This window comes from Patagioenas fasciata, chromosome 27, assembly GCF_037038585.1.
Source record: "Patagioenas fasciata isolate bPatFas1 chromosome 27, bPatFas1.hap1, whole genome shotgun sequence".
In the NCBI taxonomy this organism is placed as follows: Eukaryota; Metazoa; Chordata; class Aves; order Columbiformes; family Columbidae; genus Patagioenas; species Patagioenas fasciata.
In genome coordinates, this window is record NC_092546.1 from 5,439,294 (window position 1) to 5,449,430 (window position 10,137).

Sequence of the window (10,137 nt, forward strand, 5' to 3'; positions counted from 1 at the left end):
AAGCCTAAGATGTATAGCGGGTGTAAAATAAAGAAAGTAAGCAGATGCTCTAAAGAAGTAAGTAGGCGCATCCAAACTCATGGGCTTCCCCAGGTTTGCCGTTTCACAGCAGCGAGCGATGCCAGGCAGTTTCCAGTCCCCGAGCCCCGGTGAGCACCGATTCCCGGACCCCCGGGAGCTCCAGCCGCCCGCTCACCGGGGCAGCGTCGTTTCCCAGGGACCATCCCGAGCGGGGCCGCATCCCGCCCGACCCCTCCCGCGGGCGCTCGGAACGTACAGTAATGGAGAAACCAGGGCTAGAGCTTCACCCGCCGGCCCGGCCGATAACCCCGGTTACCGACACGGCAGCGGCTGCGTGGCACGGGGGCGGCGGGGGGCGCAGCCCCGGTGCACCTTGAGCCGCAGGAAGGGCGGGCGGGCGGGGACTCTTATTGTGACACGGGCCGCAGCCTGGCCGCCAGCCGGGCCGGTGCCACGGCGGGGGCTGCCCGGGCCCGGGGGGGGGGGTGCCCGGGGCGGCCGCTCGCCCCCCGCCGCGGGGCCCCGCGGGGCCGGTCCTGCCGCCGTGCGCGGGGGGCAGCGGGGGCCGGGGGCGCTCCCAGCCCCGCGCCGGCCCGGGTGGCGGTGGCGGCGGAGGAGGAGGAGGAAGAGGAAGCAGGCACGGCGGAAAGCCCGCAACAACTTTCCGAAACAAACGCCTCGCAGGCTGCCGTCCCAGCACCGAACAAAAGCCGGCGGCGAGCCCTGGCGCTCGGCCCCGGGGTTCGGGGGTCGCGCCGCGCCCGCCAAACTTTTCGTTTAGCGGCGAAGATGCACCCCGGGAGCCCCGCTGCCCCTCTCCTCCCCGCCGCAGGCAGCGGCACGAACTCCCTCCCTGGCAGGCGTTAATCAATCAGTCCGCCCGGCAGCCGGACAGGACTTTGCACTTTTCCCCGGCTCCCGGGGGCTGCCCGCGGCCCCCGCACGGCCAGGCTCTCCCGGAACTTCCCCGGGAGCGCACACACGCATCCCCGGCTGCTGCCGCTCACAAATAACTCTTACCGCCGCCTCTCCCTCCCTCCCCCAAGACAATAAACCCAACGAGAACTTTTAATCTAGGAACTCACACAGCCGCGGCGCCTCCCCGCTGGTGCCGCTCCGGGGGCTCCCAGCGCCTCGCCGCCCCCTTTCTTCCCCCCGCCGCCAGGGATCCCCCCCGGCTAATCCTCTCCGCCGCGGTTCCCCCTTGCCAAATAATGCGCTTCTCACACATGGAGTCGCGGCGTCACTCGGCGGAGCATGCGCGGCGGCGTTCCCCGAAACACAGGGCGGCCCCTGTGTGGTGCGGCGGGGACAGCGGGGACGGCGGCGGCCGCACCGCCCCGCGCCGCTTCCGGGCAATGGTGGGAGCAGGTCTGTGACCCGGGGCGCCATTGGCCGGAGGGGGGTCGCGGCACATGGCAGGCGGCGCGGGGATTGGCTGCGGCGCGGGGCTGGGGGCGCCGCCGCGGGTCCCGCCGCGCCGCCCGGGGGCCACGTGGAAGCGGCGGCGGCGGGAGCGGGGGCGGCCCCGGCGCGGCCTCCGCGCCCCGGGTATTGTTCCCGGAGGGGGCCGCGGAGCGGGCAGGGCCGGCGGCGGGAGCGCCGGGGACACGGATTGTTCGCGGGGGCCGTTTGTGTTTTTCCTTCCTGCTGAAGGAAAAAAGGGGGAGCGGCGGCGCTGCCCCCGCGGCCGCCCTGGCACCGAGCTCGGGGCAGATGGCGTGTTCCGGGCGGTGCTACCGATGCTCGGAGGCCTCGCTACCGGCGGGGAGGGACGGGGTCAGCTCGTCTCCGAAATCGGTCTTAAGATCAAAGTCCGAGAGAGACGATCTGAGCTCCGCAGGCTAAGGAGAGAAACTAGAAACACCCGACACTAGAAATCGCGACTTTCTCCCACCCGTGAGCCGGTCCCACGGCTGCCGACAGCCCACGGTGGGTCAGCAAGGAGCAGAAAGCAGCCTCAGCTGTTCCAGCTCCGATCATTGCGAGCCCAGAAACCAAACCACCCGTCTACATCCTTCCAACATCACGCACAGAAACACTACCAGAGACTAAAGAGAATGCTTGCTTTCCTTCTACTTCCATCCGCTTGTTTAAAACACTGAAGCAAGTGATTATCTGGTAAATATTTCTGAGTAAGTGTGGTTTAAGACCAGCTACTGATTACTAATTTTTCTTTTTTAATAAAGACTGCCTTCTCTTTGGGGCCAAAGCTGAGATTTTAGCGATGAGGGGACAGTACAGGTGTCGCATTGAGAGGGACTGTTCATAATTCAGTCACCTGGACGGTCCATCACTGTCATAATTGCTTAACAGAGACACAAGCTGATGTTATTTCAATGACAATCAAATGTGGCGAGTTAGTGGCTCTATCAGCAAGAGAACACCGATACCGCAGGCTTGGGTATTCCTAGAAATACGTATGTACGGTGAATAACTTGTTGGAAACATGTTTAAAGTGAAGTGAAACTGGTCCTAGGCTGCTTTCAGAAGGAAAATTCTATGAAACGGCAACCAAATAAGGAAAAAAAGCCAACTGAATTCATCCACCTGTATCTGTCAGACTTTGAAAGAGTCAGGATCTGAGGAGGAATTCTGGAGCTATGCTGGGTTCAGAAAAAATAAAGCTGATGCTACTTACGTCCAAACCAAGCAAACCAGGCATCTGAAACAGTAATTAATAAATGGTATCTTATCCTTGTTTTCAATCTATAAACATCTTTGCCAGGTAGAGAGTATTTGCCAGTAGGAGAGTATTGCTAAAACATTTCTAAAGCAGCCTCCTCTCCCATTTAAAGCAGCACCTAAAATCTTCACAGCCAAGTGAACCTGAATAGCCTCCTTTTTGGGACTCTGTACCCTCTAACTAAATACTTGGGTGCTATGCATCACCTTTATTAAAAAAGGCAGCATTATTAACATCATTGGATTTTCATCTAAATCAAATACTACATTTAAATGAAAATCCAATAGTTCAAAATTAGAGAGGCTATTTCTGTGAAGCAAACAGCTCGACTTGTGCAAATCCACCCCGCGTTACGCATCAGACGACGCAGGGCCGAGCGACACCAGTGTCCCCCCCGTTGTCCCCCGGGTTAAAGGAGCAGAGCCCGGGGAAATGGCGCAGGAAGGCTGAGTTGGGCGGGCGGTGTCACCGTGTCCCGGGTGTGTCACCGAGGTGACCGGCTCCGAGGAGGCAGCAGCTGCATGGCGCTAATGACGCTCGAGCGGCTCCGCAGGGACGGGTCCCCGGGCGGCCCTTCCAGACTTCTGCGGTTTTATAAAGGTGTATGACAAAGATCCAACCCAGCAAACTGCCTCCAACACTTGCTTGTGCGTGATTTTCATCTAAAAATGGGGTGAAACCCCAGAAAACCGCACGAATATTCGTTCTGACAACCAAAACCCATTCTACTTTAAAGCCGAACATCTCATCGCAGAAGCAAAATTTTGCTGGAGCCATAAAGCGCAACTATTAACATTGTCTTCCAAAGGTATTTCCCACATTCCAAATGCAAAGTCCACAGATAATATGGATCAAATACTTCATCCTTCCTGGCTATTTTAATACTACGCTGTCTAGACTCTTCATACCACCCAAGCTAGCGCACACGGGGAAGCTAATTTTACTGCAATAGCAGAATTTGGTATTGGGATGTCAGAAAAACCCCCCAAACGATTCAGGCAAAATTCACAAGTGTCCCTAAAGGAAGAAGGAAAAGTGAGGTTACGCCTTTTCTCAATGCCCGTCAGAATGTAGGTCAAACAAGAAGTGAAGCTCAAGCCAGATCTGTTGCGCTTGGTCATCGTCCCGCAACCACCAGCAGATGCGAGACGCGGGGGAACACACTAATATTGGCACAGCGAACAGGGCAAACGAGTTCTGACGCTCGGGAGCCAATACGCGGCTTGGTAAAGGTGGAGAACGTGACTCTGAAGTCGCTCGAGGAGACAAACGGGTGCTCTTTGACAAGAAGAATCGCAGATGCTTCAGGGTCGCTATAACCTGCACCGCCGGGTCCGTCTGCCAGTTTCCCACCCACGGGGAGTTAATGCTCGAGCGCGAAACGTTTTCTGCAGCAAAGGTGGAGGTGAGATGGGCAACAATCAAAATTCCATGGTCTAAGCATGACCCTAAACAGAAAGGAAAATTAATCCTTCTGGAACTGGAAATTAAAGATCAGTAAGTTGTGGAGGAAATGGGGAAAGCAGCAGCAAATGGAAATACTGCCATCCAAAGATGGGATATTACCCAACCCCAGCTCTAATTAGCACTCTTATGGTTGGAAGAGGATATATTAGGAGATTTGCCCCAATTCAACAAGTGCTTCATGGACTATCGATTTTGCTCAGAAGTGGGGGAGAACAAAGTTCACCGAGCGTTGATTTTATTGAAAGATCTGCCAAAGAACATCTCAGCCTCGGGAGAACCGGTCCGCCACAGATCTGTCCATCTCAGATCGGTTCGTCCTGTGATGTGCAGCTTCGGACACAAATGTTTTGCTGGCAAACAGTGAGTCAGAGCCACGGAGCCATTACTTGAGGGAACGGCTCTAAACAAGCACCTCAGCGTGTTTACTGATCGCTGTCACGTGGCTCATCAGGACTTGACCCTGATTAAAAGAATTTACTAGTTGCAGAAAACTCTACAGACCTGGATAATTCGATTTTCTGCAAGTTTTAACTGCCACAAACAACCCTGCGAGAAGCGGGAAGGGCGAATGGGTGGGTGGGTGCGTGCTCCCGTCCTGCTGAGCTGGGAATTTGCAGGTTATCAAATTTAAAACTGAAAGGGTTTGGAAATATTTTCGAGTAGGATTTGAGTTCATCCACCAAAGTGCTTTGGAAATTGCAGGAGGTGGTTGTTACTGACTCCAGGCTGTCATTGTTAATAACACGTCCTTATTAATCAGATTTGAACAAACCTCCCAGTCAGTGTTTACCAGCTGCCAAACTGGACACAGAAAAGCCTGATTCAGGGAGGGTTTTTTTACAGTTCAGACTCTGCAAACTAAGGGTTTCCGAGCGTGCAGGGGAAGCCTTTTACAAGGTAAACGGCTTTGGAGTTGCAGCCCAAAGAACTCCACCTAAATTCCAGATGTATTTGAGCAGTTCCCAGTAGTTTATTCTCTCAATCCAGCATCGGACGAGATTCCTAACAGAGATTAGTGCTCGCACAATTGGGTATCTGTGTGGGCGCCACGGCATCCACAGTTCTCTGTGGTCTGACAGGCAAGAACTGGCTAAAGATCCTGAATGACGGGGTCACCGAGAAATAAAGAGTTAATGGAACAGATTCTGTATGAGTGCTCACCTTCTTTTTCCAGTGCTAATGTTTTGAGGAAAATAGATACAGGATCCTCCAAAACATTGTCAGGTTATTCTTACTTTAGATTTCTTTGAATGTGCAGCCAGGCAAACGATTGGTGCTCTCCCTGTTGCTAAAACCCACACTGTGCACGGCCACTGGGGCTGCTGGGGTGTAAAATCATCCTTTAACTGAATTAGCTGCAGTCTTTTTTTTGTTTGTTTTTTAACTGAAAGTAAATCCCTTCCTAGCCCCAAAACTGGGACTACTGGCTGGCTACAGACAAAGGCATCGAGCGAGGTGCTCACCGTGCGAGGTTAAATTTCAGACCGCGATTAACCTTAGCACACCCATCATCTCCAGGACCGAAATCACGGTCGCTGAAATCCAACGTAGAAATCTTGCAACAGAGATGAAAAGAACTTAGCACAGTCTTGCTTTAAAAGTGACGGCAAGAAGAAGTAAAGAGCAAAAAGGAGGAACTTTGCGCAAAACACATGCAGAGTTCTGTCCCTTCAGCGAAATGGAGAATTTTCCTCGGTTGTGAGAGGGAGGGCCCGGTCGTCCCTGGATTCCCAAGGTGTCCACCCAGGGCTCAGCATCGCGCCGAAACTTGCATCCAAAGACAACCGCGCCATCCTGCTACAAAACCATGTCCTTGATTGCAATCGCATCCAGTAACATTTTTATCACGTCAAGCCCAAGCGAGTCACCTGCACCTCTCAACCAACCTTCTTTTAAACTTTCGGAGGTGAATCAAAGTTTGGCGGTTCAACATGACCTCAGTTCGCTACAGCTCACGTTATTTTTGAGATGAACACTCCAAGTCCTTTGTTACCTGTAATTTTCAAGGGCTTGTGAGATGCCAACAGAGCTTTACCATGAAGTTACGTTACAAAGCCGAAGGTCTGAGGAAGCACAGCAGGGTTTTACTGATCTAAATCAAGTCGACTAGACAGACTGTTATTCGGAGTAGGCTGCATTTTGAAAACCTGTACTAGGTCAGTTCCATAACCTGCTTTTCCGCTGAAAAGCAAGGACTATAAATTAGATTCATTTCTAAATTTAGGATTGATGGGATCAGTCCTTACTGGTCTTATTTTTTTCAGGCAGATTTCAAGGGAAAAGTAATTCATGAAGCAACTACCACTTCTTGCTCAGAGTTTACAGAAGTCCTAAGCTATAAATCTCAGCGCACTCATTTGCATTAACTGCTGAGACCACCTTCACAGAATTAACATAGAGCTTGTATTGGAAGACCAAGATAAGGGGCTTTTTCTTCCTAAATAATCTTATATTTTAATAGTACTTCACAAATCGCATGTGGAGTTTGCCCTGGTCCTTCTGTTAGGAAATAGAGGCTGTTTGATGGGAACAAGAACCAGCTGAGGAAGAAGAGAAGAACACAGGCTTTGGTAAACGGTTTCCTGATTCTCTTGGTGCCCTCAGGAATAACCAGATACTTGGTTAATAACGGCAAAAAAAGGACAGCCCAGTTCTTATCATCGGGCTCTCTGGAGATTTGACATCCTTGGCATTGTATCCTAAGAGGAAGGAAATTTCTCACTTCCCCAGCTATTTCAGTTATATAAATCAATTGTTGAAGGGTAGTTTAACTAGTCTGCACATAGGAACCAAGGCAGCTGGATTTGGGCTCAGATGCTCTTTGGAGGTACTTATCTATAAATTAAAAGGTAATGTTTTGTTACTTATATGCATATACATTGGAAAAAATGGTGAAATCTAATATGTAGGAAAAAAAAACCCTCCTTGATTTCCTACTGGCAGGCTCAATGCCACATCTGTCTGTTCCCCAGCTGTTTGATCGGGGTCCTTTGGATCCAAAGCCCAGGTGTTGTCACCAAATACCGACAAATACCAAATATCCCCCTCTCCTTTTCTCCAGCCTCCTTGGAACTTCCACGTCTGATCAGCTGGGCAAGTGGGTTCAGTTGCATTGACTTAAAGAACTTTTAAGAGACTATTAGTATGGGGGGATTAGAAAATGGCAAAGAAAAAGCTGCCATGGGCTGCAAAACCAATGAAAAGATGGAAAAATCCTGCAAATGCCTTCGGTAGCTCTGTGAGCATAAGGCCACTGGTTTACTATGCCAGGCAACCAAAAATGCAGGTGCCATTCCAGTATTTCAGCTTGTCACCAACACCCGGGTTGTTCCCACAATGGATCCTACCGCTGGGAGACATTTTAGGGTTGTCTCTCCTGTTTCCTCGGGAGCGTTGCTAAAAACCCTGTGACCCTTTGAATAAGGCTCCACTTTTAAATTCCCTTCCCACCTTTGGGAACTGTGATGACACACATGCCAGGTCCTCCAGAGACTCAAGGGACTCCCTAAATTGCAGGTGAAGGCGTCAGGGTGGGAAGCAGTTGATCCCCTTTGGCCCAGACGGCTGAACTTCCATCGAGATACGAGACAGCGGTTCTGCCTCTTATGCACTCAGGAGGGAAACTGGAAAATTAACTTTGCATGAAAGCTCACTCGCATTCTTTAAGTAGCTTTAAAAAGCAAAGATAGCGTGTGTACTTTTTTAAACTATTTTTTTGTAGTCCCCAACTCGTTGCTCATAGACAAGTTTCCTCCTGCAAGACCCTTTGAAATGGCTCAGGGTAACAGGAAATTAAGATGTTTCAAATGAGGCCGAGTGGGAGACGCGGAGCAGCCTGCAGCACCGCGCTTGCTGCAGGTAACCCCCTGGATTTGGGGAGCCCCACACACAGCCGTGTTTGTGGGAACATCACCTGGTTCACTGTCTGAACAGTCTGCGTACTCAGGTGCATGCGAGACGTGTCATTAAACTCCTGAGAAAGGCTGAAAAAAACCCAAGTCATCTGTACCATGGAGGCTGAGATCAGAAGAAAAGCTCAATCTACAGCTTAGAAGACTGCCCACTAAAAATAGGTGTTTTCTTTCTTAACTTGGTACAGTCATGAAAAATACCGAGGCATTTCACACGGTTTTCTTTGCATTTAATAGTGTTTTGTATTCAGCTAGTTCAAATAAATATTTGTACCGCCACTTCCTAAGTTGTTTAGGAGTTATATCTAAAGGTCCTTCTCAAGTTAATGCAAAAAGAAAAGCTTTTCCCTTTCCCTTATACTTTTCTCGTGTTTGGAATTTTCTCCTAAAATGCTGTGAAGACTCAAAATTTGTAAAGTTCGTTACTTCTAAATACTTAAGCTGACAATATTCTCTTACCTATAGCCACTGCCCCAGTGTATGCAGCTCATACACACGCTCCCTTAAGACTCTCTCTAGCTTTTCACCACACTTAGCATAAAGATGGGGGGAATAAAAAAAGTGGGAGATAGAAAAATTAATGATGAATTAGATTCTTAAGAAGCCCTGTAGACACGTTCTGTGAACCATGGCAGGTAGCTGGGGGCGAGGAGAAGGTGGCAGACCACAGACAGGATATAACTTTATTTTGAATAGAGCTTGTCTTGCGTACAAACTAAATCCCCCCCCAAAGTAGTACAGAGATCAAACGCTACCAGGAGAAGCAAGCGATCGAGGCAAACGCAATAGCGGTGGTTTAAAATTTGCGAGAACGAGCCCGGTTCTCCCAGCTTTGCGCACATAACCTCCACACATCTAGACACAGGGGTACAAGGACTCCTCTTTGGCATCGGCCCCACGCAACACCTCCATCTTAAGTCCTGTCACGAATTTAACCCCTCTGGCCCCCTCCAGCAAGCAACGAGAATGTTTTGTTGCCGCTGAGCCGCTCCCCTCGCCCTGCCCGGTCCCCCTGCCTTCCCGGGGACACCAGGCCAGCCCCGTGACACAACTTTGTCCATTGCTGTAGTGCCACTTTTCTCTTGCACTGGGCGTCGTTTCCCCCCTGAAGCACCAACTCAGGCTTCTCTCCGGAGTCCTGGTCCCTCCGTTCCCAGACAAGCTGCCCAGTGACCCCAGCAGCACCCGGCCTGTCCCCTTTGCAGCCGCCTCCATCCAGCCCGGCCCCGGGAACCCCAAGTTTGGTGGGTTTTTTTGTTTATTTTTTTTCCCGGATGCCCCATCTTTAGCATCGGTAGTTCCCTCCCCTCCCCCACTTCCCCTCCCCCCGCCTTCCCAAGTCTCGGGGACTAATAATCTGGCTTTGCTGACATGCTCTGGTAGCTGTGCCTATCGGGCAACTCCCAGGATGCACTCCTGGCTCCTCCCTGGCACCCCCTCGGCCGTGCCCACCCTCCGCGGGTACTTCCCCAGCCCCTTTCCCCCGCCTTTCCCTTCCCCCCCACCCCGTTCTGTGAGCGCCCCTCCCAGGCCCGCTCTTCCTCAGGCCAATTCCCCAGCGTCCCTCCGGGCCTTCCCCTCCCCCGCCGCTCGGGCCCCGCCGCTCGGGCCCCCCCCCAGCCGTGTCCCCGGGGGGGTGGCCCCTCGCAGCCACCTCAGCGCTTCGCCCCCCAACCCGCGCAGCGACCCCCGGGCCGCCCTTTTCCCTTCAGCCTCCCCGTCTCCCCCCACATCACCCCCCCGCCCCGACCTCGTTCCTCGCCTCCTCACTCGCCCCCTTCCCCTCAGCCCCGCTGCCCCCTCACCCTCGCCCCCTCGGGGTGTGTCGCCCCCCCCTTCCCCGGTCCCCCCGACCCGGGGCTGTAGGGGTGGGGATGTCACTCACTCTCCTCAGCCCCCTCAGAGCCGCCTCCTCCTCCTCAGCGGGGCCCGGGCCGGACTGGGGCCGTGGGGGGAGGGGAGGCGGCTCCCTCAGGTGGCCACTGACAGGAGGAGGGAGGGAGGGAGGGAGGAGGGGGCTGCGCGCGCAGGGAGACCCGCCTCGCGCCGGGC

The 10,137-nt window shown here is 52.9% G+C and overlaps 1 protein-coding gene across 5 annotated transcripts in view; it reads right to left on the reverse strand.

Annotated features, from left to right (window-relative positions):
• GATAD2A (GATA zinc finger domain containing 2A) overlaps positions 1–10,075 on the reverse strand; it is a 48,664-nt gene extending 38,589 nt beyond the window's left edge. Inside the window, exon 1 of one of the 5 annotated variants that reach the window (XM_065858446.2) lies at positions 9,971–10,075. The gene's annotated coding sequence lies outside the window, so the exon portion shown is untranslated. The other 4 variants (XM_065858453.2, XM_065858448.2, XM_065858447.2 and 1 more) reach the window with 4 other exon arrangements.
• Between the last annotated feature and the right edge of the window lie 62 nt (positions 10,076–10,137).